Here is a 25,939-nt window from a genome sequence, read left to right as displayed (position 1 = left end):
AGCGAGGGAAGTCCGTTTTGTTGTTGTTGTTGTTTTTCACTTATCATAGGCTACTGGGTACTGAATGGTTTGAACATGGATGAAAAAATGAGGGAATGAACTTCCCCCCGCAGCCGTGAGTTAAACTCTTACTTCTCATCTCATGTTCCGTTCTGTTTGTGCTGAGGCATCGAATTTGGGTTTTCCCTCCGAGACATTTCCTCGGGCTATCAGACTATGTAAACATCAGTCTGAAGTGATTAATTATGCCAGGCAAAAGGAGATAGAGAGAAGGGAGGGAAGGGGGAAAATAAAAAATAAAGACGGAGAGATTATATACAGTAGATAAGACTCTTGGGTCTCCTTGACCTGGCTCTCCTGTGGTACCTGCTAGTCTTTACAATCGGAAAAGATATAAATATTTAAAGTCAACCAAGAAGGCAGTATAAACTCAGCTTTCATCTTTTATTCAGCAGTGCCTAGGGATGTACATGCACATACACCAGTTGTGATGCCTGCAGGGCCAAATGCTGCGATGGTATTCTTGTTTGTGCATCTTGCACTCAGCATTTTTTGCACAAAGAAGAACTCTCCTTCCACTCCAAAGCCAGGTAAGATAATCTAAAGCATTTTGTTCACACATATCCTCTCTTCTTTCTGAGTGCTGGCCCCTTCATGGGTTCCTGTAGTGGAGATCTGATTCATGCTGGTGCATTCAATAAAAACACGTGTCTGTGTGTGGCTTCTCGTTGCAGCCAGAAAATGTGCAAAACAAATTGGTAATGTGGAGAAGCTGTAGAAGTGTGTGTGTGTGTGTTTCCAGACAGTTTGGAGGATGAGGCCGGCTTTATCGTTGCAATGATGAACATAACAAAGGGGTGCTTCAAACACTGGTTTGCATCTGAGCCAAATGAAAGCCTATGAAACCTTTTACAGCATCATTTCCATTTGGATGTAAGGCTTTCCAAATAAGAGCAGCAGGGTGGAGCAGGTGGAGTGACACTTGAGGCCTCAATGGAGCACGTAGCTAAATGTTCTGCACTGTTAGCTGATTAAGAAAAGAAATGAATGAGAATAAAACTGCCTTGATGTCCATGTTTATTGCTCTGATGCTTTATTTTTTAGTGTGTTCTAAATGTTTGTAAAATAAGATAATCCTTTTTAATCCCACAATAGGCGATTTGCAGTGTTGCAGAGATGAAAAGTTTCCATGTTTCATTTTGAAAAAGTTCCTGGCACTCTTGTCTTGTCAGTTTTGTTTTTCCTTCCAGTTTTATCTTGAAAATGATCCTTTACCCTGGGTCGGTTAGTGTAATTTCCTGTCTGCCTCCTGTCCAGTCCCAAAAGATTCCGAGTGTCTTTGCTTTTGCTTCTCTTTGGATGATCAGATTTTTGTCTTTTTCTTGGATTTATTAATTCTTAGCCTGTTTATAGCCTGTTGTTCTTAATTTATATCCCCATTAAGTTTGTCATTAAATCCTACCTTTCTTGACTGTGTTGGGTTCCTGCCACAACAGGACAAAAACATTAAAACAACTAACGAACAAGCCATATTTGCAGTAAACTGAAAACTGACTAAAAAAAAAATAATAATGGCAAAACTCACTGTGGCTCTACCAACAAATGATGACAAAATAACAGCAATTATATGAGAAGACAAAGTAAACAATATGCACACAACTCAGTAACAGCCTCAAACATTGATCCGTTTGAGCCTTCATGCCTACTTACTATTATTAATTTTTCTTCACACCTAATAATGACCTGTGACAATAGAGGCAATTCCATTTGCAAAGTTCTATTTGTTTTCAGGTGAACATATCTTAAAAACATTATACACTAGAGCAGGGCTCTTCAAACTGATGGAAAGATTGAGTAGGGACCCTCTTGTAGACCTATGCACTGGAGTCTAACTCAAAGCCCAAAACTCACAATGTAGTCAACCCTGACTATAGACGAATGGCTGCATCACAGGATGTCCGGTCATTTGATGCCATCTTCCTTTTACTTTATAACAATTTGTACAACATGGCATGAATGTCACATTTGTGTGTATGGTACAGGGCAGGTAGATGAAAGAAGGAGAAGAAAATGTTTCTTAACCTGACCATCAATGCTTCGCAGAGTTTGAATACATTTGCAACAAATTAGCAGCTTCCTGCTGCTAATTTTCCACTATTAAAGTGAAGCGTGTTCAAAAGGCTGCAGTCGTAGAAACCAAAGCCTTCGACGGCCCTTCATTGCATCCCCAGAGTCCTTCCTGGCAATGCACGCACAAATGAAAAGAGCACTGGACAACCCGCGGTATTGCTAACAACCCTGCTTCCTCTGTATTCACTTGGTCAAATAAAATCCCATGAGCTTTAAACCGCTTTTGTGAGACGTGACCAAATACACTAAAGGAAAATATGCATAAAATGAAATCCGCAAATGCAGTTATTAATTAAGTATGGCTTTAAGGCATTGGATCTTTATTTGATTACATTTGAGAACAGGCTTTGCACAGATGTAATGTTCTGAATGCATTATGTGATTTACGTTTGCCTCCTCATATTTAAATGCTTTCTTTAAAAATAGTAGTTTCATGGCGCTTCATGTACTCTTCAGTGACGGAATAAAAACACACAAACACACATATTTGTATGGCCATCTTTGTGAGGACACTCGTTGACATAATGCATTCCCTCGCCCATTACCCTAACCATCTCAACTAAATGCCTAACCCTAACCCTAACCCTATCCAATTGGAACCTTTACCCTAAAACTGACTTTTAACCTTCAAAACAGCTAAAAAATGAGGCAAAGAAAATGAGAAGTGGCCAAAATATCCTCACTTCACACAAATGTACTCAATCTGAGGGTATAAAACTAAAACTGGTTCTTGGAAAGATAGCTGTACAAATACACACATGCACACACACACACATATATACAGTATATTCATACCAAAGGTGTAGACTGTGCAAAGTTGCCCCTGAGTCAGCGTACATGGAGAAGCACAACCAAGTGTCTGGGATATAGTACAGGAACATCTGTACCCAGTATGGAATAGAACTACCTACAAAACAATGGACCATAGCACAGAAGGTGGTTCTGTGGGACTTCAGCTTCCAGACTGACAAACAGGTCCTGGCTGACCAGTCAGACACCACGGGACCCCCTCAGAAGGCCCATTTCCATTCTCTGATGAGTCACGTGTCAGGACTGGTGACAGGACTCAAACGCAGACCAGGAGTTAAAGTGATTTTCAGTGAGTTTATTCGAAAACACAGAAATGAGTCGTGGCGTGAGTTGCTGAAGAGTCTGGGCGAGCGCATGGATCGGAGCTCCAGGGGTCTCGGTCTGGGCTTGCTGGCAGGCGGATCTGGTTTCAGGCAGAGGGTGTGAAGGTGAGCTGATGCAACGATCCGGCGGGGACTGGAAGGTCAGACTGGTCTTTTATAGGGGAGTTGATTAGGTGACGAGGAACCGGAGTGCAGGTGAGATGAGTAGCAGGTGTGTCGTCTGGAGTTGCCAAACCACGCCCACCAGCAGCCCCTAGAGCGAGTGACACGGACAGCCAAAACAAAAACACACCAAGCACACAAATACAAAGTAGCCAGCTCATGGCCAACGGGTCGTGACATCACGACAGTTTTGGATGCATATATTTTGTAATTTAATAACGTAACTGAGCAGAGAGGGTTGAGAAACGAACCCAGAATGACCCCTGGAGAACTGTCCATTAATCCTGTCTTATGTGACTGGGAACCAGTAAAACTGACATAAAAGCCAGCATGCACGCTGACAGGGGGTGATGTCACACATACCAGGGGATGATGGAAGGTCTTATTGAAGACATTGAGCGGGATTTAAACAGCTCTTGTCCGGGCATGATGGTGCAGGAGCATCAAAGAATACCAAAACTATTAAATCGCCGATATGGAAGGAGCAGGGTTAAGGAATATTTCTTCAGATGAAAGAAAGCAGAATTGGATATTGATCCTGTGGGAGGGTTACAATGGGGAATAGAAATGTAATAGAAGACATGATTCCCCCCTTTAGAGAAAAGATACAAGGGTCAACAGAGAGAAAGAGATAAGAAGAGAGAGGGAGAAAGATGAGAGCTAAAGAGAGTGATGTCAGGGAATATCTACTCACTTAAACAGATAAAGAAACAGTGAATGGCATGCATACCATTTATAGAAGCCTTTGTTCTCTACAGAAACGACTAAAAAGTACACCAGTATGTAGTTTAATTTGATTTTCCCTCCAAGGATATATTGATGTAAGCACGTAGCGCTGAGCAGGTTACCAGAATTTTAACATCTCTAATTAATTGTCACTCGGCAGGATTCAGCAGCCTGAGTTGGCTTTAACTGGATATTTTGATAAATGTTGAGACTGTAAGACTGTAAGTATGACTCTGATGCAGTTTAAGGACAGATGGGAATGTTTGCCAAAGACCTTCTCTGAGTCCATAAGGACTTTTCTCCGGCCACAATTTTTTTTTGCGTACTTGATGATGACAATGATGCAAAAACAAACAAACAAAAAAAAAGAATACATTCCGGTATTTGGACAGTACTTGGTCAGATCATTACTCTAAATTAATTCATTGTTATAATAATAATTGTAAAGAGGAACCCATATTGGTAGATGTCCTCCAGCGGGAAGTGAGATCTGCTGTTTTTTTGTACTGATGAACATTGACAGATCATAATGTAATATGAGTGGCATGGAGTTTACATGACATTGCTCTAATTGTTTGATGGACTTTCCAGTTTTGTGGCTATATAACATAGCACAGCATTGCATTTGCATTTACTTACTTACTTTCACTGAAATCCACTGTGAGCTCAGACCTGCAGTCAGACGCAGATCAGGGGAGTGGAGAGAGAATGTCTCTCTGGCACAGCAGAAAATATCACCTGTCCGTTTATTACTTTCTGTCTGCTGCTCTGAAAGCTTCTCCATCACCGGCTCGGAGGGCCGACAAGAGATCTGAACGACAACAAGCGTCTGCTCACACCGAAAGGTGAATCTTATGAGGAGTCCTGCACAGGAACTCATGAGTGATCTGCATTCAGTTAGGGTTTATAAATCATATTTAAATATATACTACATATCAAGCATCAATGATGTGAATAAATAAAATATTAGTCAAAGTAATATATGAGGCTGAAACTGTATTTCAAGATGAAAAACAAAAGAACAGAATAGTTTCTGATTTTATACGAGGCAAACGGCCTACATGAGACTGTGCAGGGAGTGCTTCTTTGCTTCAGCTTAAAGAGGAAATTAGATAGTAAGAAGGGGGATATTGTTAAAGACCTTAACTTCAGTAGCCCGGGAGTCACCATAATCTTCTCCGAAAGTTGGAGTCTCTCCGTTGGGAACCAACTATGCTCCAGAAAAAGATCAGCAGGGCAAATCAGATTGGTGAATTTCATGCACAGCGGCAGGAGAGTAGAGGCAACATAGTCATCCACATCATCTGAGCGCCGTGGAGTTGAATTTGTTTACATCAAAATGGCTGATTGGTTGGAGGACAATGCAGAGGTGTTTTTTTTCCCCAAACTTTCGTCCAAACTTTTTATTTACCACTTTTTTTTCTTTGTTTTCTTTTGCATAAGATGTACTGTAATTCTACTTACAACATGTTTGCACTGGAAATATATTTGAAGATGAGAAAAGAGAAGAATATTTGCGCCAAATGTGGATTATTTTACATGAGCTTTCTTCAGCCAATATCCACGAGGTAAATATACAACCCAAATGACCATGTTTAAACAGAATCACATGGTCCTTTTCCATTTTGTTTTACTCTTACTCATACTCTAGTATGTACAGCATCCGCACTCCCACCTTCTCTGCCTTCAGGCAAATAATCTCAAAATACAAACAAACCCTGATTTTAACCTTTCCCACAAACAGTCTGCATGTATCTGTCAGCGTTGACAGGCAGAGGGTGAAAGTGAGGTTAATGTTATACAAATGAAGAGGGGCTGTTGAATATGTATGGTTGAAGGGCAGTGTGCGCTGGTGCAGAAGCAGCAGGGCTGTCAGGCGGTCGTCCTCATTAACAGCGACTGAAAAAGACGCGCTGGTGCTGCGAGGTACGGCAGTCAGCCCTGGTCTGCCCACATTCGGTTTTTACAGGAGGCAGCGCTTAGTGCACAGCACTGCCATTCTGATAGCGCCTCCCTGCTCCCTAAAAACTTCTAACTGTTCTCGGAACTGCTCCACTCCTGTGGGAAAGTTTGTGCAGGAGTGAGCAGATCGTCTGAATTCGACACTTTAACAGAGACAGGGAAAACTTTGCAGTTGGGGCTGATGTGGGAGGAAGCGTGGCAAGCTTTTAGTCGTCCTCTGTCAGCAGTATCTGCTTGAAACCGAGCTCATTGCGTGGGTTCAATGACTTATCTGTACACAGGAATATGAAATCTCAACGACACAAATATCACAGCTTTCTACTGAAAGGCACTCACTGTGCACTGGGGAGAAGAAGAAGAAAAAAATCTTCTGAACCTTCGGCAGCTTCTCTGTACTGTTGTGTAACCACACTGCCAGGCTCAGCTTGGTGAGGTTCGGAAAAAGCAAACAGTATTCAAATTAGTGCAGTTATTCAGATTTATTCATTCAGCTTGTTTCTGTAATCAAATCCTAAAACCTCCTGAAACCTCCAGCTTTGCATATTTTCTTGAAGAAAAAAAATAAAGAAAATAAATTGTGCTAAAAACCAGCAGTTGTTCTTGTGATCAATATTTTGGTTGACAGATTTTTTCCTGACATTTTTCTGCAGGAAAATCTTTCCACATGGCTCCACACCGTGACTGTTACCCTCAATTTTCATCAACAGTGCAGGGAGAATGTTTATGATGCCAACTTGGATATTTATGCTGATCCCAGAAGTCTACAGTCGTCCAGTGGTGCAAATCTCAGGGGCGTGACGTGCACAGCACAACGGTCAGTCTCAAGCCACTGGCAGAGCCTCTGTGGATCATCCCACAGATATCCCACTCCACAGAGAGTCTGTTTTTAATAACAAATCTTAGAAATCTAGACATACTTAGACGGCATAAACAATAGAAATATTGAACCATTTGAAAAGGTCCATCAAAACTTAATTGATGACGGGATAGACCGAAGTGTGGAACAAATTCAGAACCACTGGAAAACCTTGAAGACCGGCTGCTATAAGGCTAAACAACGCAGAAGCAAAATTGGATATGACCCCACAAACTGTCCAAATCAAGCTGTTGCTTTAATAATTAAAGTGTAACAACAATAGCACCTACTATGCTGATTAGACGAGAGATCAGTCGTGTGGTGTTTTCACTGATCTGCGCTTGTCACACGTCTGTAAAACAACCGTTCCGATTAAATGTAGTGGTACATGTAAACATCACATCGGAGTAGATCACCTCACATGTAAACAGCTGACCTGAAATCTTCAATGGGAATGAGAAAAAAAAAGTCTCCATGTAAACCTAGCTACAGATGGCTTCCTTTACTCCTGTCTCAAACCTTCTGTCCTCTCTGGCTAAGATTTTGCCGTTGCTATCTTCAAAGGAGTAAGTTTCCTATTTAAACCTCAACTTCTAACCAGTCTCTTAGAAATGCCAAGGAAGTCCAGTTGCCTTTTTAAAAAAAAATTTAAAAAAATCTTATGGAGTACCATGACCTGGATGACTGAGAACCTTCATAGGTCATAATGTTGTCACTGATTGGTGTACATACAAGACCTTTACCATGACCTTTACCATTTATCAAGTTCAACTCACACTCTATAATATGTACACCACACGCTCTCTCTAAGAAAGGTGTATTGTTAATACTGTAATTCATTCTACAAACTGATTAAGAATACAAATCATTTTGGTTAGAAGTGATAATTGGAAACAAAAAAAACAAAACAAAAAAACAACAAACAAGAAACAGCAAACGTGTCCGTGTGATATAACCCTCTATGGCATTTTTTCATCACCTTTTACTTTCTTTCCTTCTCCTCCTCCGCACTGGGTGCCACTGTCTTATTGCTACCTCACCTCCACTCCCCAAGTTTATGCCATCCCCAGTGAACCCCCCAGACAGCAATACCATTTTCTAAGCGAGCCGACGGAAAGCAATTCCAGCTCTGCCTCTGTGGTATTTTTTTTATTTTTTTTCCCCCAGGAATGTGAATGAAAAGTTTGAAACGGACAAAATTAAAAACTATCTTTCACACAAAGCGCACGCTTGTCTGGCTGTAAAGACATTTGTCAGCTGCCCATGCTACAGCGCTCTGGTAATTTGGTACTCAGTCATAATTTAAGGCGGGGCTGTCAGGAGCTCCTGGGAGCGTGGCGCGGCGGCTAACGCCCTCCTTCATGCGTGCATCCTGCACCCGTGTTGCCGACCGATGTGCTTTGCAGATTTAGAAAATGTGTGAGTCGACTGCGCAGCTGCAGACACACACACAGTTTGGAGCTAAAACGCCCCCGAGAAGAATAATAAAAACTTGTTTTCACTGTTTAGAATTTTTACTGTTAGCCCCAACAGGTGCTGCCGCCGCCGCTGCACTTTGCCATGATGATTTGCAGCGTTCCACATTTCTACAATTAGCATATATGCTGGGATAATCGTGTTCATTCTGTGCAATTAAGCTCCCTGTTAATTTAATGTAAATAGCTGTTTTTGTTAACTTTACGTCTTCATTATGTCTCCATTGCTCGTCATATCTGCCTAATGAGGCTGCTCATTATGTTGTTTCGTTTAATGTCGTGCAGGGAGGGAGAGCTCGCAGGTGTACGCAGCCTAAACCAGCTGAGGTTTCTGTCTATTTTCCAGGCTTCCAGTAAGTTCCGCTCTCCATTAAAACACCTTTGAAATGCTGATTTATGTCACACAGCTTGGTGTCGTCATGCGCGGTGTCGTCATCATCCTCCGTTAAGTCTTAAATTGCAGCGCTGTAATCTTAGAGGACTTAAGGGAAAATGGAGGGGGTCATTAGGAAAGCAAAGGAAAATAACATCTCATCCATCATTTAGTTATAGGCACTTGCATCACACTAATTCTTGGTAAACTTAACTCAGACATCTCAGGGAGACTTGACGCAATGCAAAGAAGATCCTGCCTCCAGATAAATATTGCAATTGGGCCTTGAGATTGCAGCCACATCTCTTTAAAAAAAAAACAACAAAAAAGACTTGTTTGTTCATGAGACGCTGTTGAAGCTCCCAACTTTGAGTTTTCTTTATATTGTTAGAGCAATAATCTTGATCCAAGTGCCTGAATATTATCCTGGACAGTTTACTCATTATTTATTTCAAAATGAGACATCGCAACCCCGACTCATCTGTTAGGTTACATAACATAACGTTTCATTGTCACTGCTCATGTCTGAGTGCATGGCAGCGAAATGCATTTAGTGCAGAGTATGTACATGTGTACAGATACAGTTCCAGTGTCTGACTGTATGAATGTACAGATACTGCAGCAGGATATTCACAGAATAAAACCACAGTTACTTTGGTCATTAAAGCCGAATATTTATAGTTGCTATAACTCTAGTTAATAACTATATGAGTGTCAGCGAAGTGTCAGTAGTGTAAGGGTAATAGGAGGATGAGTTCTGGAGGGATTCAGCAGCGTAGTGGGGGGTTAGTGTGGGGTAGAGTTCAGTAGTTGAGAAAAAGCTGTTCTGGAGCCTGCTGGTTTTGGGCTGTGCTGTGTGGAAAGCATCCTTGACAATGCTCTGCAGAAAGCTTTCGCTGTGGATGTCTTTGATGGCAGGGAGTGGAGACCTCATAATGCTTTGGGCAGTTTTCACCACCCTCTGCTGTGCTTCACCGTCCAGCGCCGAGCAGCTCCCATACCAGAGTGTGATACAGCTAGTGAGGATGTTCTTAACAGCAGACAAGATTTAAGCAGAACTGAAGCTTGGCTCTCCATGAATGAAAGTGATAATAATGAAAAAAAAAGAAAGGAAAAAAGAATCTGGTTTCTACAGGAATCTTTGCTGTGAAAAAAAATCTACATGTTTTTTTTTTTCCTGCCGTGATGAAATCAACATACATTTGCGTAGCTGTCATTTCCTATCTCAGGGACTGCAGGTTCGCTGCAGGGTCTCGCAGAGCTCTTTGGTGGGCACGTGGGCTGAGGCCGTCCTCTGGTTGTCTTTTCGAATGAGCTGAATGTGAAGTGATTCCTTAAGCGATGCTGACTGCTGCACCTCGCTCATATCTTATCCATGCAAACAGATGCTCGTTAGCCACAGGGGGGATTTCGTCCTGACAAAAAACAACACGAGGACCTGAGACATGAGGTGTGAGCCCGAGGAACCAGACAAGCTCAGGAGTCCAACGGAAATGCGCGCTTGCACAGAATCGAAAGCTTTCCAAATGCTCTTCACTGAAGCGTCAGTACCCCAAGTGCTTTATGGCAGCGTCATTAACCTGCGTGCATTTTAACATGGCAACCCTAACCTTCACAGTAGACGAGGAGGAATGAACAGAGCAGCATATTCGAAGCGCAGAGGACATTTTTGCCATGCCTTTTCTCTCTTTAGCTCTGCAGCTTTTGAACAGTGTGTGTCTCAGACAAGAGAACCGTCTGGGAATGTGTGAGGCGTAATCCTTTTAGTGGCATGCAAAGGTGAAATTGGAATGTTTTCTTTCTGGGAATTCTTCTAAAAAAATATTTATATTTATTAATATACTTACATAAGATAGAGGAAGGGCCCTGCGAGGGTATCAGAGCGTACCCCACCTCTCGCCCAATAACAGCTGGGATAGGTAAAATGTGATAAATTAAAATAATAATAATAATAGAATAAAAAAAGATGAAACATCTAAATAAAAATGAAATGTGTGACAAAATAAGACACATATATAGAAACACAATAAAGGGAAATTGTTCATGTGTGTGCATCTGTGTGTGTGTAGGAGGAGGAGTGTAAATAGTCTCTATCCAGGGCAGCTGAGGTCAGAGAGGATCCACTGTGCCTTCCTCCTGCGGTGTTGGCTGTAAATGTCTTGGATGGCTGGCAGCTCTGACCTGGTGATACCATCCTCTGCGGCGCTCTGAGCTCAAAGGCGGCATCTGTACCCAGCCAGTGATATAAGACAGAGGAAGAGACATGATGTAAAGATGTCGCGTCAGACCGCAAGCGCTGAACACAACAGGAAGTTAGTCACTGCACCAGAAATCATGCACATTGTTAAGAAGTTAAAAAAAAAAAAAAGGCAGACTCCCTCCTTCTTTTTAAATCCTCTCTTAAACACATATTTTCTCTTGGGCTTTTCACTCAGTTTGAGATGTTGGTTCTTAATATTTTGGTAGTTTGATTGTTTTATTTATGTGTTTAATCTTCTGATCTGTGCTCGTGTCTGTGTACAACACTGTTGTTTTTAAAGTGCTATAGGTTTGTAAACAATGTGAGTTTTTTTGAGGGGCGGGGCTTAACTGGATGCCAAACATCTCAGACACCGTAGCCTGTAAACAGCGGTTAGCATGTTTCAGTGAACTGTTTTGGCAAGAATGGACAAGGGAAACACATATTATACACATACATTTAGAGAATATACTAATACACTCACTTCCCAAGACCGTGAGTGTTATTTTAAACAGTTGACTGCGACCGATGGAACGGCATTCACCGATACCTACACTCTCACTCACTAGATGGATGATTTGACCACTAAAGGGACAAAATCTGGTTTGTCTTTATCAAGTGAAGCTTCTCCAACAAAGATATTACAAGAAGTAAGTGGAACCACTGTGGAGTGTAATGTAGTTAATGCAACTTCTGCTTGGACACCCCTGAAACATGCAAGTAACGTTGCATTAGCTTGCGGTTGGCATTAGCATTAAAATGTAACTAGAATCCCCTAAATAATGATAATGTGATTTCAGTCACGATTTATTCTAACTCATAATGTTATCCAGACTGAAACTGATGATGCATTACATCTTAATCTTGTCGCAGAAGTGTCGCATTTTACACTCAGTTTAGCATTGTTGCACTCCAATGCGCCAAGCTTTGGTTAATGCCAAAGCCACTGCCAGGCTGGTATGCGATAAAACTTCAAGTTAGTGTTTTTGATTTTTAGGTTTTGGCAGCAAAAATACAGCAAGACAACATTTTCATGGTTGACAGTGACAGTGTTTGCCCTCCAGCTTCCCTCTGTTTTGCCTTCAGCTAACATCGTGACGTCACAGTGAGGTAGGCCGTGAAGGAGTCTATATAAATAAAGATCAATTGATTGATTGATATTGAGAGGTTTGGAGATTTACCATTCATGTGCATAGTTGCTACTCAGTCTCTTTATAAAAAAGTTTCTAAAGATGAACTCCTGTAAGAGAATATGAAAAAGAGAAAGCGCTTTATTTCAACCACCTTTACCTAGTATTACCTAGTAGTTCTCCAGCCTGTGGGACTCGAACAGGATTATCATCTGGAGCAACTTTCCAGCTCCAGCCTAAGCAATGAAACCCATGAGCCTTATTTTTCATGCTCCTTCAATGACACTGTGGATGTTGACATTTTGAAGCATCAATGGCAAGAGATGAGTCAGACCATAGATGGAGGTAGTTCAGCCTGTCGGCTATATTACAGATTTTCCCAAGCACTAACTTATTTTTGTGTGTCCAGACGATCCAGAGAGCTGTAATAATAACAGAGTCATGATAGTAATAGTCATGAGCACCCAGTTATTTTCGTGAATACATTCTCACAGTGTTAGGGAACAGTTATTTTGTTTAGACACTTTAAATCCCACAATGAAGACACTTCTTTCTCCAATCCAGAAGCTGAACAGGATTCACTGTTTTGTTTAGGAACACCACAGTAAGACATACGGCTCCAACGCCTGCGGCCCGTGAGAGCACTTAAGCAGTCTGGAAACCCTGCCGTGAAGTCAGACTGTCAAACGGATTTGTGTGGGTGAACTCCCACAGAGAGGGAGACACAACGGACGAGCCTCAGCAGTTGGCTCCCTTGGTTACATGGTGCTCTGTGAAGGGAGTCAGTGCAGTATCTGCCCATTGATTAGAGATTAATGCCGCCAACAGCGGAACGTACTCCCTCGACCAATCTGCTCGGCGCTGAAGAAACACGTGTCATTGTTTGCCATTTGTAGATGTACAACTCTCATGTGTAGAAGTTCAACATTAAAGATTCAAATCTACTTTTTCATGCTGCTCGTGTCTCAACATTTTTTACTGAAGTTTTGAAAGGTGCAAATGAACTGTATAAGAAAGATCATTGTGAGAATGATCGAGGCTCCTGGTGGTCATACAAGTATGTGGCGCTCATCGATTCACTGGCGACCTTCTGAATCAGTCAATCAAATATCGGCCATGATGAGTGTGATCCACTTTAAAACGGAGTATTTTTCCAGTGACATTTGGAATGGTCATTCTTTCTGTTATTAATCACATTGATTTCATTCTGCTACTTACTCTACTCACTGTGAGCCAACAGCTCAAGGCTTTTATTATTATTATTTATTTATTTATTTTTATATTCACATTGTTCAGTTCCTTGTTCATTTTTATAGAATGAAATCCATACATATTACTCTCTAGATTGGGGGGAAATCAAGGGCCAGGGGAGACTGAATCAGTGGGGACCGAACTCCTATTTGCTCTTATGTTGAGGTGTGAGTACAGTAATGCTCTTCTAATGCATTGATATACGAGGTAGATAAAGGGTAACAGAAATGTAAAGCTGGAAGCTGCCGACCAGCGGATCTTGAACATGCCCAATTCGCCCACAGTGAAGGGAACAAGCTCTCAGAAATCCTCAGACTGTGAAATTACCATCAGAGAATGTGAAGTTTAATTCTATCATCCACACTCACTCAAGAAACATCTGCTTTCAGCAATATTACAGGCCTGTTTCCATTACCAAAACTTCTATTTTCTAAAAGAAAAACAGAAAAGAAAAAGAGGCACCCATAAATAATTTAGGAGGCAGCTTAGATCGCTGTATTCCTTGCAGTAAATTCAAGTATAGCAGGTAACACCATCCCGTAGAAGCAAATACTTCCAAGAGTTAGTAGGAAGATAAATGTAATCAAACTCAAAAACACAAATGTCTTTGTGTTCAGAGGCTTACCAAGCCAGCTGAATGTATTTCCATCCTCACAAAAACTGATTTCAAATCCGACATTATTGCGTACATGCGAGGTAGCAGACTCCTTCTCCTTCCCTGAGCTTTACAGGCATGTTGCAAGTTGCAAGCACACTTCTGGAGCTGCACACATATTGTGCATACACAGTTTGTGTTTGTACAGAAAGAACAGCTGTGGTCAGCTTAGATTCATGTGAGTTGCAGGTTCTTGCACCATTAAATAAATAAAAAAAATCTCCTTGAAGAGTCATTCTTGCAGCATAATACACTTCCCCAAAGTCCATCTGTTTGCTCCGTCTCTGCGTTCCAATCATTATTTCGCTTAAATCTGGCTGAATATGTTTACACTTGCAGAGCAAATTTGGGCTTACTTATCTTAACAACCATGATCTCGAAAACCCTTAAATAGCTCTTGTCAGCTGAAAGTTGAGAACCACCGTTTGGACATATGAAAAAACAAAAAAAGGAAACAGGTCAACCGACACGTGTTTAAGACTAAGCCAGTCTTGATTTTCTTTAAATCAGTCTTACACGCCTCAACACAGAGCTAAACAGATGGGAAAATTAACATCTGTGTTTACGTACTGGCTGCATACACTATGAGGAGATACTATCAAGAGTAAATAGGATTCATTTAACCAAGCACTCAGAAAAAAATAAATGACTAATTACAGCAATATTTCCTGTAAATTACAGTAGTCCTTTTGTGAAGCAGTGGTTCAGCATCAGGTGTGACTCTCCCCTTTAATCACCGTTTTACAGCTGAAGACACCCGAGGGTCACGACCTGGGGTGATTCCTTTTAGGAATAATGAGGTAACACCTGCGAGGTTCTGTTTTTAGGCCTGACCCCAGGAACTCTGCGATATGATACATCGGCTTGCTGCACAGCGCCCTGTCTGCCGCCGTCATAATAGCTGTCTGCAGCTTCAAGCGTGGCATGAAATTAACTAAAATCGGGGACCTACAGGCAGTGTCACCTCAGCTCACCGACACTGAAGAGCATCGGGGAACATGTGGCTTGTGGCTTATTGTATCCCGAAAATGTACGTAGGAGGGTGAACTGACTCCTGCTGCGCAACAATCGCTTTAAATGTTTATTCAGAGAAGCTTGCAGTGAATTATTGTAGCTCCACAATGAACTATTTAAAACTCTGGATGTTCCACCTTAGGAAGCAGCAAGACATGTATATATATATATATAAGTCCGACTCTGAAGTGCTGACTTTGGTGGACGAGAAGACTGTGCAGTAATTATTTAAGTGGATATTGGGCTGTACGGAGTCAACACGTTGCCTCACCAAGGCATCCTCGGTAAAACGGGCAAAGCAAGAACACACCCGGGCTGCAAGTGTTGATGTTTCACAAGAACTCGAGTACAGAAAAGAATCCATGTGAAGAAACGCCCGTGTGGAGGCAATGGTTGAAACAGGCGGACGAGGACTCAAACGCGTGAGCCAAGACAGTTGGTGGATTGAAAGTTTTTATCTGAAAATACCAACAATGACAAATCCAAAAACAACCCCACAATGAATGGACTAAAAGCACCAAGTACACTAGGAACTGGTGGGCACGTTTCTGGCACAAATAACAAACACCAAGTAGCGTCGTGGGAAGGGAACATAGAGGTTAAATACGAGAGAGGGGACAACGAGGCACGGGACAGGAAGTGATCTTTGAGTTTTGAATACCAAATCCTAATCACTTCAGCCTTAAGACCAAGTGTTTGTGCCAAGGTGAAGGAGGTGTTCCTCAGATATGAAATTCACAAGACCGCAGTGGACAAACCAGAAACACAGTAACTGAGAACAGCTGTCACACTTTCACTCTCCCTCAGGACAAGTGTAAACAAGCTGAATGTAAAATGTAACAATCCAATATTATACTTTGGTCTACATTGTTAGAATGATTGACTTACTACATTTGTGATTGCCCAACACTGACATGCTGGCAGTGGAATCAAACTAAATTTTATTTCAAGGTCAAAAAACAGCTGGTAACCAGTTTTCCACTTGAAAACAACCCCATATCTTAGATTAAATAATTCCCTAGGTATTTCCCAGAATGCATCACTGACTGCAATGCAGTGGAACAAGAAGCGCCAACCCCCTAAAAATAAAACATATTGTCAAAAAGAAACAGCTCTTTATCTCAACGTGTCTTTGTTCCATTACAGACAAACTCAAAAACATTAATTTGTTATAAGGTACTCTTCAATATTCTCAAAGGATGTGAGTGAAACTGTTTTCAGGGCACCTCTGTGGTTCAAACAGATTTCCAGGGATTTCAGTTTTTTCTCCAAACTACAATGCAGAAGACAATTTTAACAGACTTTAATTTGAACAGCCGGTTCCTGCAGCTGTAATAGATGATGAATTTCTCCATTGTATCACAGCCCTGTCCTATAAATGGAACATCAAATTATATTCCTCAACGCAGGTTCCACTGGGCTCTAATATACATATATTGTGTGCATGTGTGTGTGTGTGTGTGTGTGTGTGTATGTGGGCAGGATTTTAGAGCTGAGTAGGTTTGTTTGGGAGTGGCCGTCGGTGGAGAACCTCTGGAGACGTTTCCGAGGGCCTTTGAAAGCACTTCCACTCTTTCACTATGCATTACGTACGGCACCGTGTTTCCACCCGGTCTGCATGAATCAGAAGTCGAAGAAATCAAGCGATCATGTGTAGCGCTGATATGCATGTTGACACAAGCCATAGTGAAACCATTTTAAATGCAAATTTAAGTGGCGTTCGCTGTAGAGGATTTTGATTCGTTTGCAATGAAACACTCATACTGTGTTCTTTGAATCTTTCAGCCCAGTTTGCAGAGTTTTCCAGATTTTTACTTTAAAATTAGCTGTCAGTAAACTGAATGCGTCTGCTCCACTGTGCATTTCTTATTGAAAGAAATGTTATCACCACAGTGAGCATGGTTCTTTTGTGATGAATAGTTGTCGCTGACTGTCCAAAGTTATCTGATCTTCCCTGCTCTGCCTTGCTGATTGCACATTTCTGTGAACACTTACAGAGTAAAAATCTGGTTAAACACAAGGGGTGCTGAAAGTTACCTTAGCACAGACACACAAACAGAGGTGCTGAGCTGCAACAACAAGATGATTAACAAAAAAGAGGACACACTCATAGATAGTTTGTCCATCACTGTCTTTCTGCAATCTCCAGCTTAATAAAGATCCATAGATTTAGACAGACTTTATTTCTTCAAAAGAAGTAATTGCTTGGCCATAGTAGCTTAGTTGTAAACACAAGTAAAAGGAAAATAGGTGAAGAAAGTTCGTTAAAATAAATAAATGAACTTTACTTTACTTTTGGCTCCTTTTCTGGTTATAAATTGAACATTACAAAAAGTGAATGCTTCCCTCTTAATAATACAGCAAGACAGATTCCAGCTCAAACACTACCGTTTCGCTTAGCCTTTTCTAGATTTCAATATTTAGGCATTAATATCTGAATAGTCTCCCTTTATTACATAAAAATAACATTGTGGAACTGGTCAGAAAGGTGAAATTGGATTTATTACGCTGGAATAACCTCCCATTGTCGCTTCTAGGTAGAATCAACTCTATCAAAATGAATGTTCTACCAAAATTTCTATTTCTTTTTCAGTGTTTACCTATTTACTTGCCCAAAGCGTTTTTCAACGAATTGGATAAAATTGTTTCACATTTCATCTGGGCGGGAAAGACTCCAAGGGCAAGGTACTCAGTTTTGCAAAGATCCAAGGAGGAGGGAGGCCTCGCTCTGCCGGATTTCAGGGCATACTATTGGGCAGCCAATATTCAAAAAGTCTATACCTGGTACAATTTCCCCAATACAGACTGGTGTCAGATGGAAGCTTACTCATGCAACCCTGTCTCTTTACCAGCTTTAATATGTTCCCCTCTAAATGCATACCCTACTAAAGTCACTTCCAACCCGATTGTACTGTCTACTATGAAAATCCTGAAGCAGTTTAAACGGCACTTCAAAATCACCTCTCTTTCCCCACTAATGCCCTTCTGGGAAAACTATTTATTTCCACCCGCAGCACTTGATTCAACTTTCTCTCTGTGGAAAGACAAAGGGCTGGTGAATTTTGATCAACTTTATGACAAGGACATTTTTATCTCCTTTGATAACCTCCGAACTAAGTTTACCCTTCCACAAGCTCATCTATTTAGATATTTTCAAGCCAGAGATTTTGTTCATGGTAATTTTCCCAATTTCCCCCATAAACCACCTTGCACCCTCTTTGATGTAATTCTTTCTCTCCCCACGGCTCGTGGATTTATCTCAGTTGTGGTGAAATTGATCATGTCATCACTATCATCCCCACTGGCGACTAGACATTCATGGGAAAGGGAGCTAGGTTGTTCCATGTCAGACGAATGGTGGGTGAGGGCCCTTGACAGGGTTAACTCCACCTCATCTTGTGCCGGTCTGACATTAATTCAGTTTAAGGTCCTACACAGGATACATTATTCCAAAGCTAAACTTAAAAAACTTTTTAATACAAGTGATTCATGTGATAGATGTTCTTTGGTCCCAGCCAGTCACACGCACATGTTTTTCTCCTGTCCGAAGTTAAACTCATTCTGGTCCTCTTTCTACAATACTCTTTCAAAAGCTCTAAACAAACCAGTGCTCAGGAGTCCGTTAACCTCTATCTTTGGTGTGCCTGAAGAATTCACACACTTCACCAACAGGGAAAATAATGTTATTGCTTTCACATCTCTGGTTGCATGCAGACGTATTTTACTCCAGTGGAAGGATAAGAATCCCCCCTCTCCTAACTCTTGGCTGAAGGATCTAATGTCATTCCTACACTTAGAAAAAATCAAATACAGTATTAGGGGGTGTGCCGATAAATTTTATAAAACTTGGAATCCCTTTCTCTCCTTAATTGATTCAATTCCCTCCTTAGATGATTAAAGTGGATGGTTCTGACTGAGATACACTGATGTAACTCTTTTTTTTGAGAGGGGCCAGGGTTGTTTTGATGAGTTGATGGTTGAACTTTAAGCACAACGTGTACAAATTGTGATAGTTACATTTTTAAATTTGTTTTCCAAGCATTTTGGATCCCTCCTCTAAATGTCCCTTTTTGTTATTTATATCATTGTTATTATTATTTTTTTTTTTTTTAATTATTATTATTTTTTTTGTTGTTGTTCTTGTTTGTTTGTTGGTTTGGTAATTGTTCACCCCTCCTGTTTCTCTTTGAGGAGGAGAGAGTCGTGTTTGCTCATTGTCAGCAGTACTCATTGCATTTTGCTCATGGTTTGTGAATGTAACTCTCTTATTTGTGTGTGTGTGTGTGGGGGGGGGGGGGGGGGGTTCTGAAAGGGGGAAAAATGGGTGAAATGTATCCTCACTAAAGGAAATGTGTTGTATTTTGATAATCCAATAAAAAATATATATGAAAAAAAAATAAATAAATAAATGAAATAAAATGAAATCAATTGCGTGTCACGAATGGTTTAGCCTAGAAAAAAAACAAAAACACAAAAAAAACAAAAAACGTAGCTGCCACTAGACATTGAATAACTAATTAAAAATATAAATCAGTACCACTGAGGAGTGCTATATCAAGCAATGCTTTTATAGAAAAAAGTCACAGTGTATTTCAAGGATAGTAAGGTACTGTACATCAAGAGTGCGAACATCCTTGTTTGATTTTAATTATGGTGCCTTGAAGTGGATTTGTGTATTCTTTGATCTCAAACAAAGAAACAATGTATATGATTATTTGCAGAAAAGAGAATAAAAAATAAAAATAAAAATAAAACTGAAGGTAGGCGATCCAAAGTGTAGGTGAGGAGCAGGGCTGAATGGTGGTATTATGACGCTATAGCTTGATATTCAACCTGTGTTCGTGTCCTAGGTCGGATCGTTTTACCTTTTGGGTCATTACTGTAGTCCCTGTTCGCTCATTTTTAGGCACCAAAACTAGGATTAAATCAGACCCATTTCTTTTCCTTCTTTTTCTCTCCATTTTCACTTACTGAGTGCAGCAAAGCGTTTTGTCCCCTGGAGGTCTAAGCTTCACTTGTTTCAGTGTGGTTAAATCTGAGAGGTTAATAAGCAGCACGGAGTGCTGGCGGAGGAGAGGAAGAATCAATAACGTAATAGAAGGCCGCAAAGACAAAACAAGGTGTCTTCTAGCTATGATGTCGCTAAGCTGATCGAATCCAACGCGTTTTATTACACATCCCGGGATGCTGCTCTGTAGTTTACCTCCAATTAAGGCCACCGACCTGCTTACCCTCTCACCTGTATAAGATGAACACCCTGAGTCACCACACGCTGATTGAACGCCGTGACCGGCATCTGGAAGTAGGTCTTTGAACGCTTTACACTCCATCAGTCATTAGGCTGTCACCTTCCTGTCTCTGTCATTATATGAAATCTGAGGGCAATCTACACCAGAAGTCCTTTGAAAGCCTCTCTGGATCATTTTACATGTCCATCATCAATGCATCTCTGAGAATCTATATGCTTCCACTCCTACTAATGTTTCACCCTGCGCCAACTCTCGGAGACATGCGTGCGGTGTCCTTGAAGTTAAGCAAAGTCAGACATAATGGCGGCCTTTCACTTGCATGCAAATCAACATGTTAGCGTGCAAGAGTACACATATGACAATCAATCATAGTCTTCTAGTTTTACGATGATGGCTTTTGGTTGGGTTCTCTGCATGTAAAATAAAAGATGCATACTCTGCTACATACTCTTTGCTGTCAAGTTTTAGCCCTAAAGTGACGATAGTTTGGGAAAAAAAAAAAGAAGAGAGGCGAAAAGATAAAGCAATAAACTAACTGCCAAACTAACGCAACAGTGGGAAACCCACACTGACTAATAACCAGTGCCTTCAAACTGTGGTCGTCACGGCTGTAGCCAAACATGATGCCAGTGCAAAGACACGAGTCTGAGCAGCTGGAATTATAGTTTAAAACTTTTAAAGAGGCAAAAGCCATCATCCCCATCTGTCTGAATGCGGTTTTCATTTTTCTTCTGTGCCTGATTTTAATTGAGTGGAAGTCTCATTCTGAAGGATGAGACGGAGAGCGTCAGCCTGTGGTGGGGTAATTACATTAGGAGGGGGATGTTTGAATCTGGACGGGAGCTCAGATGTCCCCCCGCTGTGGGCCAAGCTGCCTGTCAAGCTCAAAAAGTGGTTCCGTCAAACTGCTTCAGTATTTGGTTTTGCCTTTATACTTCCAAATGAGTGGAAAGAGAGTGGGGAAGAGAAAGACACTGACTTGTCTTAAAAATATATTTAGATTTTTCTGAGCAATAAAGCAGAAGTGAACCGAGAGAAACCCCTGGGGAGCCAACAAGCTTCTATGAATAGTAAAAGCAACTTTAATATATGCACAACTTCTTTTACAAGCTGGAAAAATATGAATCATTGATACCTCCACCTTTGCTTTAGACATACAAAACATATCACTAGAGTTCTTTGTAGGTTATTTTACAGCAATTGAACAAAGTTCTTGCTTATCATGCTTGAAGGCAAATTTTATTTTTGATTTAAGCACTTACCAATCTTCACCGTGTCCCAACCAATTACTGTGCACCTAATGTATAAGGTTGTGCTTAATGTTCAGGGTTAGGCCTTGTCACTGTCCAGTGTTTCATTTCTCCACAAATCAACTAAACATCCCATTTCATTACAGCAAATTTAAAAACCTGCATATTTTTCTAGCAGCTTGGGCTTGAGCTCAAACCTAAATTAAAGAATTTATTTCTTGGAAAATGGACAGTACTTCTTGGTCTTCATTGAACTTCATTACCCACTGAACACGCCAGAGCTAATGATGGTGGAGAGCGCTGGGCGTAGTTACAACTCCTTCGTTGCTTCTGCTGATCCCCCCGTTTTTTCCTTTTTTTTTTGCCATGTGATCTATAATTTGATATCAGCTTTTTTTCCCATTTCCTTCTTGCTGATGGACAGATGGACCCACAGATGTATACACCCAGAGCCAGACAGTAAGAGATGGTGAGAGTGTGTGTGATGGTAATCTTCCTGTCAGCTCTGTCCGTGTTCACGCTCAATAAATCCAAGAGGAAAACTGTTTGCATTGCTGTTTGTCCATCTGCTTGCTTCCTTGCCATTTATAAGGCTAATTCCGGGACAGCTTTTCAGTATAATACCCTAAAAGAGGCCGTGAGTATTTGTTCAGAAACACAGGAAGGCATGAATCACGCGTTGCTGACTCTGGATGACTCACACTGTATTTCTGCTTGACAGAGAATAATGTTTAGTGATAATGTTACTTTTCTTTTGAATTAGAGAAAAGAATGATTATTTGATATGATATTTAAGCTAATTTGAAGTTACAGAACACTCACTGGCCATCTTGTTAGGTAAAAATTCAGGGTTGTGCTCCCTTTTGCCTTCAGAATGGCCTTAATTCTTCACGGCATGGCAGATGGAACGAGTGGTTTGAAAGATTCCTTTGGTTCATGATGACGTGACGGCATCACGCAGTTGCCTGTAGATTTGTGGGCTGCACATCCATTATTCAAATCTCCCTTGCTGCCGCGTCCCAAATGTGCTCTACTTGATTGAGATCTGGTGACTACAATGAACTCTCAGTCACTTTGTGGGATGGGGCCCAAGGTGCGCTATGGAAAATGTCATCCATACTTTTTCTCCACAACCACCAGCCTGAACTGCTGACATAAGGCAGGATGGGTGCATTATGCCAAGTTCTGACCCTACCGTTTGAATGTCCCAACAGAATTTGAGACTCATCTTTTTGCTGCTCTACTACTCCCGTCCATCTCTGGGAAGCTTTTGCTAACTGTTGCCTCAGACTTTATTTTTGTTGACAGGAGTGGCACTTTATGTCATCTTCTGCAGCCGTAACCCATCTTCTTTAATGGCTAGAGTGTAGAGTTTCTTTTGCCTTCCTATGAGCTCAAAGTCTGACCATTCTCCTCGGACTACAGCAGGCCTGCAGCAGGACATTTCCGCCCACAGAACATCTGCTCACAATTGCTAACCAAGTCATTTAAATCACCTTTTCTTCTCTGTTCTTTCAACTTGAACATATCATCTTGACTGTGTTGCAAATGCCCTGAGTTGCTGCCATGTGGTTTGCAGTGAGCGTATGTAGAAGAGACTGAAACCACATCACGGCTGAAAGTGAGAGTCTACTCACAAAGCTGAGATACAATCCGCAGTGCAAAGAAATTCCATGGAGTATACACTTTGACTCTGATAACACCTGAAGTATGGAGCCTTTTCTCACTCCTGTCTTATTTTAAATAGTCCTGGAATTTGCTGCTCTGTATCATACCATGAATGCCTGCAGCACCGACAGGAGAAATGTGAAAGAGATGCCTGGAGACGTATTAAGGGGGATATTCTCAGTCAAGGCCAACAGCAATACACAGTGGATACATTCTGGTGCTCATTTATTTGTTATTACCTGACATGAATTCCATACATTCACAACAGAACATCAGGACTTCCTTGTGATTTGTTGCATGGCAAAATATTCTGTCTGTACCAGCAGATCAGCAGAGCAGCTCCGTTTCCATTACAGTATTTCATCAAAATAAAAGCGATATTTCTGAACTTAAGTACAATTGCGCTTTATATGTGTTTCCATTTAAAGATGCAAATGAGCTGTAACTCTTGTAAAGTCTCGTCTCGCGAGATTTCACTTTGAGGAAGGTGGACTCCAAATGAACTGGTCATCTGATCCGGTGACGTGGGTGACAAGGAACTGCGGAAAAAGAGATACCATTGCACTTTTGCAATACACTTGTATATCGATACTTCTTAAAAACCACCTCATAAGTTTTGTAGCAAAATAAAGGCGTCTCCATTACCAGTTTTTTATTGTGATATTTAGGTTTGGCACATATGGGTGATGAAGTCATGTTGAACGAGAGTCTGAATGTAAGAAATCTACACTATGTTGTGAGAAAAGACCGGGGTGGGGGGCTTTGTACATCTCATTTAAGGTCCTTTCCTTGATTAATGTCACCCTTCTTTTTCAGATGGGATATTCACTCAGAATTCTGATGAGAGAATCAGATTTCCACCGTAATGTTATTCCTACAATGCACAATGAACGAATGCACTTTTTATAGGGACCATTGTTTTCATGATGGATTGCACAGTGCAGCTTGAGAAAATTAAATACATTAGAGATCAAGTTTTAACAACCACGCAGACGTTTTGCAAGCTCTGCTCTTTCACAAATATGTTGAGAGCTGATGACATGAGGCTAATATCCTTCTGTTTGTTTTTTTATGCCACTGGATGTCATTAAACCTGAATGAATGAAATTAATTTTTGCTGAACCAACTAAGAAGAAACAGCATGCTCTGGCATTCACCATGTAGCAGTTAATGTGTGGTTGACTTGTCTGCGCTCAGACTGCAGCGTGGGCGTCTCAGGAAAGTAGAGTATCTGGCCGATTAAGGGCCAAACTTTTTACATATATCATGGATTCACACCAATGCCCTCTCAAGTATGCTTCAGAGATTTTATTCAAATGAGCCTCTAGTCTGGAACTGTTGAATGTTTGAGATCTTTGATAACACCACTATCACTATAAAACTCACACTACAAAACTGTAATGGTTGCGTTACATTGTATGTAGTTGAAATGACCAAGATCTTGACCAAGACACTGTAGATACACTCTGTGGCATCGCCTTCCCAAACTGCGACTTCGAATCTCAGTGTGGTGTCTCCGACTGCAGCCATCTTGGCAATGGCTAAATCTCGGCTAATTTCTTCATTGGAACTATTGACGCCGTTGCTAGGGCACCTAGTTTCTCTTTTTCTTTCTCCTGTCTAATTAAAAAAAAAAATGGTAAAGCTGGAGCGTGAGTGGAGCTAAGGTTAGCCTGGAGTTTGCAGCTAGGGATCAGACCACGAATGCCTGCAGAACCGACAGGGAAAACGTGAAAGAAATGATTAAGGATATTCATAGTCAAGGCTAGCAGTGGATATCCTTTGCTAACAACAACAACAACAACAACAATAATAATAATACATTTTATTCATAGCTGCCTTTCAAAACTCCCAAGGACAAAATACAGAGTAAGACAGGGTTGAAATAAATAACAACAACATTGGGGGGAACGGCTGAAAGCTCTGGACCCTATGGTGGTTATGCGGGCAGGCGCGATGGTGAGGCTGATGGATGCTGATGGTCTCAGAGTCCAGCTGGGTGTGTTGATGTGGAGAAGTTCTTTCAGATAAGCTGGGGCAAGGTTATGGAGAGCTTTGAATGTCAGATGATAATCCAGGCTGCAGCATTTTGAACAAGTTGTAGTTTAAAGTGGAACTTGAGAAGTGAGTAAAGGTAAGAGGTCATGAGAGAATGCACCAGGATGGCAGTGTTGTCAGCAGTGAGGGATGGGCAGAGACGATTGATATTGGGTAGATGGAAATATGCAGGCTAGGTAATGTTATTAATGGGAGTGTTGAAAGTGCCGTCAAGGAGGACAGCCACACTCTTGACGTGAGAGGAGGGGGAGACAGAGGAGTTGTCAGCGGTGATGGTGAAACTCGTTAGAGAGGGTGGATTTGGATCCAATGAGGAGGATATAATTTTTGTCACTGTTGAGTTTGAGAAAGTTGCAGAAGAACCAAGTCTTGATTTCCTGGAGGCTGTCACAGGGGGAGGTGGGAGGGAGGCTTGAGGTGGGGTTGGAGGAAAGGTAGAGCTGGGTGTTGTCCATATAGCAATGAAAGTTAATGTTGTATTTAATTATGTATATAATTATGTAATTATGTATGTATGTATAATTTAATTATGTATTTATGGAATATTTGACCAAGTGGTAGGAGGTAGATAATAAAGAGAACTGGGCCGAGGTTAGAGCCTTGTGGTA

This window comes from Mugil cephalus, chromosome 15 (genome assembly GCF_022458985.1).
Source record: "Mugil cephalus isolate CIBA_MC_2020 chromosome 15, CIBA_Mcephalus_1.1, whole genome shotgun sequence".
In the NCBI taxonomy this organism is placed as follows: Eukaryota; Metazoa; Chordata; class Actinopteri; order Mugiliformes; family Mugilidae; genus Mugil; species Mugil cephalus.
Note: the sequence above shows the minus strand (reverse complement) of the source record.